The sequence below is a fragment of the Schistocerca gregaria genome, chromosome X, assembly GCF_023897955.1.
Source record: "Schistocerca gregaria isolate iqSchGreg1 chromosome X, iqSchGreg1.2, whole genome shotgun sequence".
NCBI lineage: Eukaryota > Metazoa > Arthropoda > Insecta > Orthoptera > Acrididae > Schistocerca > Schistocerca gregaria.
In genome coordinates, this window is record NC_064931.1 from 427,202,832 (window position 1) to 427,214,540 (window position 11,709).

Below are 11,709 nucleotides of genomic sequence, written 5' to 3' on the forward strand. Positions count from 1 at the left end.
GACTGGAACTGCGAGACCGTACGGTCGCAGGTTCAAATCCTGCCTCGGGCATGGATGTGTGTGATTTCGTTAGGTTAGTTCGGTTTAAGTAGTTCTAAGTTCTAGGGGACTGATGAACTCAGATGTTAAGTCCTATAGCGCTCAGAGCCATTTGAACCATTTTTGTTTATACCATTGCAAAACAAGGATGGTATTACGTTATTAAGTTAAAGCACATCACTCACAAGGCCAGCGCAATTAAGAGCAAAGGAAAAATTAAACAATAGTATTCGGACTCTGTGTCTATTTCAGCGCGCTAGTTCTGCTTTTATGAAGTTCACTCACCTGGGCTGATTAGAGTGTAGGTCACATTCCTCCGTGCTGTGTTTAAATTAGTATTCCACAGTTACATTCTGGATACATCTCAACACCGCCTTGGACGCAGATTGTATTTTGAATTAACCCGTATTGCTTTGAAACTCTTAGACAGGTGTACAACAGTCAAATGGTTCTAACCATAAGCAGTCTTGATCGGCTTCAAAGCCCAAAACTCTTTGCCCTTTAACTCTCTAAATTGAGGAAGGTTCCACTCTCACATCTTGTTAAGTCGAAGTCATTAGAGATATACTACGCAAACTCATATTATACAAACATCGAGATCGGCTGTGGCTTTGTTACAGTAAATATCTGAACTTCCGCCAGAAATGCTTTTAGAGGACTACGAAACCCTAAATCACAATGGGAGCGCAGATACTTGGAGCCAACCTTCCCTGAATACGAGCTAATTATTTTATCACTAGCTGCCCTATCTCGGTATATATTTCTTAGTTTTTGCGTAACTTATATTCTTAGTGGATATGACCTCCGTCAACGAACTTTCAGAACTGTTTACAAACATTTGCGACGTGTATGATTCAGGGCCTTCCTGGTATGTAGTACGTATTTATCAAACAAAGCACAAATGCTTCACTTAACTATAGCTAAGATCTGTTTTTAAAATATTATGATGGAAACGAAACTGGATATGCAGTACTGTTGATACTGTTTAGGTTAGGGTCGGTTATCGCATACTGCTTCTGACAATTCACCTGTTTAGTTACAGATATGTATGTTCATTTCGTATAGTACAAAAGAAAGAACCAATGCAACAATAACTCAGAGTGACACTGTTAGTACTCAGTCACCAACTGTCAGTCACCACATCCATGGTCCTGACGGAAATACTAAAACAACCGACCTGAAGATGTTTTGCAGGATATCAAACGTACCGTCGTTTGTAAATACGCACTGTAGCTCAAGACTTTTGACATCATTTCCGGACGTGGCCTTTCTTGACATTAGGGTGCAGATATAAATTCTATGAGCTTCAGTACTTTTATTGCCACAAGGATATTTGTCATCAACCTAGTTAGTTTTCTATGTGAATGGTTAAATACCACATTAGATATTGGATAAAGCTTATAAATGTATTTATAAAGCGCTTTTTTGTGTTACGGAAAAGGTATAGGCCTTTCCACAAGTTTTACGCTTCTTGTTGTCAAAGGAGGGAGATCAGGATTTAACGTCCAATCGAGGACGAAGTCATGAATCTGACAAGTATGAGGAAGGAAAGTGACCGTGTCATTTTCAAAGTAAATCTCGCAACTTCAGACATAGATTTGAGGAAACCACATTAAATCGAAATCAGGATTGCCGAGTGGAGATTTGAACACTATTTCTCACGATTGCGATTCAGTTTCTTTCGATATTTGATATGTGAATGTCTCCAAATGATTAGTACAATTTCTAAGGCGAGATGCGTGAACGATGTACTATTAGCATGCGCTTTTAGCGGTATCGCCAGGAAGAATATGACTGAGTCAGAAGATGGTACACAGTATACAGATCACTTATTGTCTTCCACACTCCAAACCTGGCTATCCATTGTATTCAGAACGTAAAGACCAGTAAGTGTATGCATGCACTGGGTAACGTCTTCCAGAAATTAGTGTGCAATACACTGAAGAGCCAAAGAAGCTGGTATAAGCATACGTATTCAAATGTGGAGATACGTAAACAGGCAGAATACTGCTTTACGGTCCGCAACTCCTATATAAGACAAGTGTCTGGCGCAATTGTTACATCGGTTACTGCTGCTACAATGGCAGGTTATGAAGATTTAAGTGAGTTTGAACTTGTTATAGTCGGCGCACGAGCGATGGGACACAGCATCTCCCAGGTAGCGATGAAGTGGATATTTTCCCGTACGACCATTTCACGAGTGTACCGTAAATATCAGGAATCCGGTAAAACATTAAATCTCCGTCATAGCTGGGGCCGGAAAATGATCCTGCAAGAACGGGACCAACGGCGACCGTAAAGAATCTTTCAAGGTGACAGAAGTGCAGCCTTTCCGCAAATTGCTGCATATTTCAATGAAGAGACAGCGTGTGAACCATTCAACGAAACATAATCGATATGGGCTTTCGGAGCCAAAGGCCCACTCGTGTACCCTTAACGACTGCACGACACAAAGCTTTACGCCTCACCAGGGCCCGCCAACGACGACATTGAATTGTTGATGACTGGAAACATGTTGCCTAGTCGGACGAGTCTCGTTTCAAATTGTATGGAGCAGATGGACGTGTACGGGTATGTAGACTACCTCATGATTACATGGGTCCTTCATGTCAGCAGGGGACTGTTAAAGGTGGTGGAGGTTCTGTAATGCTGTGGGGCGTGAGCAGTTGGATTGGTATGGGACCCCTGATACTTCTAGATACGACTCTGACAGGTGACACATACGTAAGCATCCTGTCTGATCACCTGCGTCCATTCATGACCATTATGCATTCTGACGGACTTCGGTAATTCGAGCCGGACAATGCGACACTTCACACGTCCAGAATTGCTACAGACTGGCTTCAGGAACACTCTTCTGAGTTTAAACATTTCCGCTGGCCACCAAACTCCCCAGACATGAACATCATTGAGCATATCTGGTATGCCCTGCAACGTGCTGTTCAGAAGAGATCTCCATCCCCGTAGGATTCATGGTGTCAGTTTACTCCAGCACTACTTCAGACATTAATCGAGTCTATGCCACGTTGTGTGGCGGGGCCCCTACACGATATTAGGCAGGTGTGCCAGCTTCTTGGGCCTTCCGTGTATATTTAATGATCATTGCAAGCTGAAAGGCATGAGTCCCAGTCTATTCTGATTTATTGAAAAGAACTCTACGAAACCTATTAGAAACACAGCCATCTCTGTAATGTGCCGTAGCTCTGCCATAGAAGTATATAGCAGATATAGTGATGGTTATTGGTGTCGCATTCGACAACAGCTGAAGACGGCTCTCTTTGCATCATTTGAGGAAGTTAGTGTGTCCAGTCTGTAGACGTGCTCCGTAGGCTACTGCTGTGACAGAAATATAACTCCGTTATGTCAAAATAACTCAATATCAGTTACTTTCGCGAACCGGGTACCAAAAGTCTCCACCGTTAAACCAGTTTTCTCGTAACTTAGCCTTCGTTTACGCAGCTAGTAGTTTAATTACACTAACTGAAGATTTTCATATGAAATGAAGACTGCCAACATGTCTACAAGCACTGTATTAAAGCAAAGATTTAGCAACATTAAAATCAATGTGATAAAACAAAAAACAATAGTACTTCTCACAAGGAAGCACGTTGCAGGTTCACCTTATTCGATACTCAACACTAGAATTTAAACAAGCGAGAAGACGTAACTTCTTTCACTCCTCTTCAATGGCTACTTGAACATCAATGTTCATGTAGAAATTGCTGCAAAGCGAGGTATCAGAGTAATACAGAAAATAACAAGCTTAACAAGGACGTTCTTCATCTTACTAATATGAACAATATGAGAATAACACCATTTAATGGATACTCCGCAATAACAAAAATAATATTTGATGTAGCAAGTACAAAACTTAGTAGTCTACAGAGAATCGTCTTCTTAAGACTGACAGGGACTTTTGGAACGACAGCTACAGATTCTTGTTTGTTACCTTCAGTGCGTGATAACTAGCTGGGGAGACTAAAAAACGAGGAGCATTAATGTGCAGGACGAAACGTTTAGTGGGAAGGTGGTCACGAAATTCCTACAAACTGTGGCTAGTATAACTGGTTTGGTTTGGTTTGCTTTGTTTTAGATCGCAAAAACAACTAGGGTCACACGCACCTACCCAGAATAGTGAAAATAATGAGCACATTTAGTCACCATCTGTTACCGTATGCGACAGCAATAACTATCATTATATGCAGATTACAGAGATACCTTCATCTATGATAGCTCTTTAATAAATCAGAATTGACAGGGACTCGTATTTTTCAGCTCACAAAGATCTTTAAGTCTTCTACACAATAATTTATATCATATCTCACCCAATGCATTTACAGGTGAGTAAGTTTTTGGCTATAGCGGGTGTTAAGCTTTAGTGAGTGGCATATAATAAATAAACTACAGGCTGTGAATAATATTGACTCAAACATAGAGGAACCATAATTCAGAGTGCGCAGTTGAGGTATAACCTTAAATATCTGGGTTATTATCAATAGGAAAACAAAATATTTTAGGTTTATATTAATGAATAAAAAATCTTCATATTCAGAAAACTACAACCGCAGAGAGGTAATACTTTCATCGAACTATAAAAAAAAAATACAAAAAACGGGAATGCGCACTCTCTCGTTCACCTGCGCTTAAGAGTAAGTAAAAATTTCCCAAAGAGTGCGTATTTAGCAAATGTCACAAATGAACGCATTATCACCCTCAAATGAAGAGCACTGCTCGTGGCACCACCTCCTTCACTTAATCCACTGGATACAGTCTTCTGGAAACGCCAGAATGTATGTTCCCTACTAACTGCTTTCAGTTTTTTCCTTAAAGTAGACTCCTTCATACCAAGAGCGGCGGTAACCTTGGTTTACTGTCTCCATTTTCAATTCGTTGTCTGGCTGCATGGAACAGCTCTTCAGTTTAGATGAGCTTCATGTCCGATTTTCGCTCTTAATTTGAAGTCATTCAGAAACAAAACCTATCCTTCGGACTCCACAACGTGCTCAAGAAGTACAAAATTTGCAGTTGTGCCCTAAACAGAGACCGAGCGAGGCGACGCAATGGTTAGGACACTGGACTCTCATTCAAGTAGACGAAGATTCAAACCCGTGTCGGGCATCCTGATTTAGGTTTACCGTGATTTCCCTAAATCGCCTCAGGCAAATGCCGGGATGGTTCCTTTGAAAGGGCATGGCCAATATCCTTCTCCATTCTTCCGTAATCCGATCCGACCGACGACCTTGCTGTTTGGTCACCTATCCCAAAATCAACCAACCAACCAACCCTAAACAGAACGCACACACTCTTTGGGGGCGTTATATGCGCGCACTTTCGTACTGAAACAATGATTCCAAGGAAGGTCAACAGATGACAGCACACGTCACATTTTCAAGACATCTGGACGCAGTATGGTAGATATCAAGCAACAGTTTCAAAATATAATTAGGAATTGAAGGCAATTGCTCGTGTATTCTGTGTATAATTATGCAACAGTACCAGAATTACATCAAGAATTCTGGAGACTGATTCTTACCTGCTTCACTTCGGAAAGATAGGATTTCTTCACACACCTTCTGCGAGGCTTTTCTGATACCACTCTGAACACAACTACGTCTGTTGCGAGCTGATCGCTTTAGTCAACTGTCAGGAGCTGCGCTCTCTTTGGAACTGCACACTCTTCGATACATTTACCCTATTCTTCCTAATGATTCTGCCAACAGTACATACTAATAATCAATAGATCACTTATCTCACACGAGAAATCGTACTAATCATCTGGAGAGTTGCTTTATCAAATGAAAATACATATTTTCGACACAGCTTTTAATTACGGGTTAAATTAGCTATTCTAACGATCCCTAAACAGTACAGTGAGTTTACACGTTTAGGCCTCGTACTTGTGGCTGTGCTCTCCCAGAATGGTTTCATTCAACCTTATGTAAATTTTGCGCAATTGAAGAACGGAGTGGTGGACCATTGTCGATATCATCAGTATGAAATAGATCACAATTTACGTTCATGTATCACTTCTCGACAGAAAATGGCTCATATTCGTGAAGAATAGGGCTAAAATGTCAATAAGGAATACAAAATTAACTTTTGTATAGTTTCCCCAACATCACTTACGTCTAAAACTCGGATACCTCCTTCGAAAGGGATCCGATCGGTTTGCTTCTTCATCCTCATCGACAGGACATAAAATCCTGACTTTCCTGTTCCCTGACAGCGGCAATTACATAATAATGATATAGTTTTGAGAACAATGATGAATAAAGCAAGATATGGGATAAACATTACAAACGGTAGAGTACAAGAGAGCGTCGGGTCACAAGTTTCATAGAAATTTGATATCATGTAGTAAAACATTTCAATAACGTATTCACAAATATAATCACGATGCCCCGCTGCTACTTTTAGACATTTAACGTAGAAATGTTTATAGTAAATATAAAGATATGAAGTTCAGCCTGAGACCTCACAAACGAAGTAAGATTAACGTATCGTTTTCCTAATGTGTATTAGCGTCACGTGAACATCGGAGAGATAATAAATGGGCTATAAAGCAAGCTGATAAATGAAGCAGAATGGAATCGACCGTTCATGGAAGTGGTTTTTAGAACAAGCACGGAAAACGTGCAATATGATGAACGAATGTGTGCAATGATATAAATATTGTGTCAAACAATTCCCTATGAAAGAAAATTTTGCAAGCTTCAAGGCAGTTCATAATATTTCTTCGTCATCTCGCAAGTATCTGACAAAAAGTTTGAAATCGTAAATATTTTCTGAATGTTCCCTTTCAAGTGACGATTGGATTATACCAAATACGAAGGTAAGGAAAAAGTACTGCTTATTTAAGGGGAGAATAGTTGAGAAAAAAAGAATCGCTCATACATTCGTTCAGTAGAAGATAAAAAGGTTTGTTCCATACTTACAAATTATGGAGGGTGGGTAACGTCACACTACCCAGAAGCTATGAACGAATGAGACCATTTCTCAGGAAATTATTCAGCAAAATTTTGTGACTTCTGATCTGTGCAAATTCTGGGTAATGAGCTGTATCACTGTAACTGGTCCAGGGACCTAAAACATGATGTAGATGATAATGATGATGATGATGATGATGATAATGAAGATTTCTGATAGTGAATCTATCTGTCGAATTAAAATTATATGCCAACGAAGATCGTCGCCTTTTGTGGACGAAGTCGATTAACTGAGTTGGTAAAACTCACTATTTTAATCTTTAAGCAATAAATATTTCAATTCTGATTACACTAGAATGTAAAATTAGTTGCAAAACTCGGTAAGCAAATGTTAGGTTTTATAAGTTATGGAACATTCTTACTTGTCTTTAGTTTGGACCAAGCGAGGTTGCATAGAGGTAAGACACTCGACACGAATTCGAAAGGGTGGCTGTTCACATCCCGATCCGGCCTGCAGCTAGCTCGAATCACTCAAGGCAAATGTGAGAACGGTTCATTTGGAAAAGTCATAGCCAGATTCCTTCCAATTCCAGGTATGTGCTTCGTCCTAATGACCTCTTTGTCAAAAGGAAAATTAATCACTTAAAAATGGAATAAATTTCTAGACGAAATATAAAAATCGTGGTGCTTTAGAGGTCCCGAATGACTTAGAAGACTGTCGCACTTGTCACATGCGTTGGTAGCTTCATGCTGAATCAACACCTACAGGCAATGGCGCTCTAAAACAGTTACCCTTCCAATTATTAGCACAGCATTGGTATGATGGAAATTCGCGACATTCGGTATTATAGGGTTAAAAATTAATCTTCAGTTTGGCATAAAAAAGGGGAACGTTTATGCTGAATTTCCATTTTCGAAAGTAATATGAAAACATTTCTTCCGATTATCGACCATATTGAGGGAGCTACTGTGTGTTGGGTCAGGCAATGAGGAAAGTATCTGAATCTGTGACATTCCTCAGAGTACCATCACGTATAGACCAGAAAGAACGCATTCTTTTTAATTCCCGTAATTAGTACACTGACTACAGATTTTTTCTTGACTGTAATTTAATTCCCATACCAGTAAGAACGGGAGTGGAATGGCAGCCATACAATTGCGGTTTATCAGCAGAGAGCATTTACGAAAATATATGAAAACAATTTTAGAATGGTAAAACATCTATGCGTCTGCTTTACCTGTTAAAATGTACATTTGTACATTTAAGGTGCTAAAAAGCATTAGATGTATTCTCAAACACAAATATCGTTGGTAGTCATTAAAATAATGAAAGAATGATTTCACTTGCAGCACTAACATGAAGGAATCGCAGGCGTCAAGGATAGATTGGGATTATAAAGGTTGTTTGTTATTGTGGTCTTCAGTCCGAAGACTCGTTTTATGCATTTTTCCACGCTACTCGATCCTGTTCAAGCCTACAGCCAACATCCTTTAGAACTCACTTGCCGTATTCATCTATTGGTCTCCCTCTACGATTTTCACCCTCCACGCCTTACTCCAATACTAAACTGGTGATCACAGTATGTTTTATGTTTCAGAATCCTACAACCGATCCCTGCCTTTGCTCAAGGTACGTCAGTACTTACTTTTCTGCCCATTTCTATTTAGCACTGCATCATTGGTTACATAATACACCAGTCTAATCGGCAGAGTTCTTCTATAGCACCACATTCCAAAAGCTTCTGTTTTATTCTTGACTGAAATGTTTATCGTCCACGTTTCACTTCAGTACAAGGTTGCACTCCATACAAATACCTTCGCACAGGGATTCCTAACACTTAATCTATAGCCTATGTTAACAACTTCCTCTTCTTCAGAAACGCTTTTCTTGCCAATGATAGTCCACATTTTTTATTTTTGCTCCCTGAACCTTAGATCCTTCTCCAACTTTTTCTTTTGTTTCATTTACTGCTTGCTCAGTGTACAGAATGAATCACCCAGGCTACAACCTTGTGTCCCTCCCTTCCCAACCACTGTTTTCTTTCTTGCATCTGGACAAATAACTGCGTTCTGGTTTCTGTACAACTCGTGTATATTCTTTCGCTCCCTGTGTTTTACGCTTGCTACCCTCATAATTTAGGAGAGCGTATTGCAGTCGACATTATGGAAATATTTCTCCAAATCTGCAAAAGCTATAAATTACGTTGGCCTTTCCTTAATCTATCTTCTAACCGAAGTCGTAGGGTCAGTATAACCTCGCGTGTTAGTACGTTTCTCTGGAATCCAAACTGATCTTCCTGATGTCTGCTCCTACCAGTTTTTCCATTCTTCTGTAACAATTTGTGTCAAAATTTTGCAACCATGACGTATTAAACTGGTAGTGCAGTAATATTCACATCTATCTACAGCTGCTTTCTTTGGGAATGGAATTATTACATTCTTCTTGAAGCCTAAGGCTATTTCGCTTGTCTCCTACACCTTGTATACGAGGTGGATTAGATCTGTTATGGCTGGCTCAACCGAGAATATATGTATTTCTGAGTGAATGTCGTCTACCCCAGGGCCTTATTTCAACTTAGGTCTTTCAGTGGCCTACCATATTCTTCTCGCAGTATCTGGTCAGATGAATACAGGGTTATAAATACAGAACGAAATAGGGGTAATTCAGGAGTAGATTTAATAATGAATAAAAATAGAAACACGGATAAGCTACTATGAATAGTATTATGAATGCATTATTGTAGCCAAGACAGACACGAAGCCCATACCCACAATAGGGGTTCAGGTTTATATGCCAATTAGTGCCTCAGATGAGGAGACTCAGGAAATTATGATGAGATAAAAGAAATTGTCTAATTAAGTCGGGTAATGCTGAGGGAATTAGATTAGGAAATGAGACACTTAAAGTAGTAAAGGATTTTTGCTATTTGCGGAGCAAAATAACTGATGATGGTCGAAGTAGAGAGGATATAAAATGTAGACTGACAATGTCAAGGAAAGCGTTTCTGAAGAAGAGAAATTTCTTAACATTGAGTATAGATTTAAGTGTCAGGAAGTCGTTTCTGAAAGTAGTTGTATGGAAGTGAAACATGAACGATAAATAGTTTGGACAAGAAGAGAATAGAATCTTCCGAAATGTGGTGCTACAGCAGAATGCTGAAGATTAGATGGGTAGATCACATAACTAATAAGGAGGTACTAAATAGAATTGGGGAGAAGAGGAGTTTGTTGCACAACTTGACAAGAAGAAGGGACCGGTTGGTAGGACCTGTTCTGAGGCATCAAGAGATCACAAATTTAGCACTGGAGGGCAGCGTGGAGGGTAGAAATAGTAGAGGAAGACCAAGAGATGAATACACTAAGCAGATTCAGAAGGATGTAGGTTGCAGTAGGTACTGGGAGACGAAGAAGCTTGCACAGGATAGAGTAGCATGGAGAGCTGCATCAAACCAGTCTGAGGACTGAAGACCACAACAACAGGCAATGAAGGCTCAACGGTACTGACCGGCCACAGTGTCGTCCTCGGTCCACAGAATGCAGATATGAAGGGGCATATTGTCAGCACACCGCTCTCCCGGCCGTACGTCTACGTCTGGTCCAAGTTTCATCTACCCATGTTGCTTGGCCGTGACACCACGTGAAAGTTACTTTCGTCCTTAAGTTTTACACATTGGTATATGTTGACTACGTTGGTGGAACCCGAGAGACTGTGCTGTGTTATTTCATGAATACATCTTCAAGACTCGCTTACCAATCTGACGTTGAGTACGCTGGAATAGGTGAGATTTAATCATTCCACTAAGTCCTTTTTTTTCCACTTCCTAAGTGCCCTTCAGGCTTTTCACCAGACGTATGACCATAGCAGCAAGAGCTTATGGGGAGATAAAACGCTGGAAAGAAGATTGTTAGCTCTCCTGATCCGTTTCCATTCATCTGGTGTCTGGACTCAGTTCAAAGGCAGGAGATAGATGTCACAGTGTTGGTTACCAGAGACCATTGGAATTGTTGAAACGGAGCTACTAAGGTTGCCTGGGGGTCAAATACAATTGCGCCGTTTGGTGTCTCCTTATAGGTAATCACTGAACTGTTAGTTGAGGCACATCAAGGTCTCTGTCAGAAGAAGGTATACGGCCTCGGTTTCCTGCAGATAGTTCTGCTCCGGTGTTGATAGTAGCTGCAGCACACCGTAGGAATGAAATGTTTTGGCAACTGGGAACTTACTCCAACATTCAAGTACGTGTGTCGGAATGATTGTCAGCAAAACATCTGAACTGCACACAGATTCGCCATGAAAGTTTGGCGCTAAATGGACCAAATGTAATATCACGTCCAGCTGTAGTTAAATGGTGCCATCAATTTGACAAAGGGTAAAGACGTGGGAGATGTTGACCAGTGAGTCGAGATACCGCCCTGTGCGATTTTCGTCATTTCAGCAAGCTGAAAAGGCATCTGGCAGAAAGAGATTTTTCCGACAATGATGAGTTCCTGAATGCCTATGTGGCCAAGTAACGGATTTCTATCATCGAAGAGTTGAATGATTGGTAAAACGTACTAACGGTAAGGTAGTAAAAATATTGCGTGTGACCATAGGTTAAGGTCTTTGGCTCGTGTGTATGCCGTAGGATTTGTGGTCGCACCAGTCGCTTTCTCGATGAAAGTTTTAAATTAATTTATCCCTGATACAAGCAACAAAACCATTTGTTACTTTGTAAAATAGGTGCTGTATGTAAATAATGTCACCCAG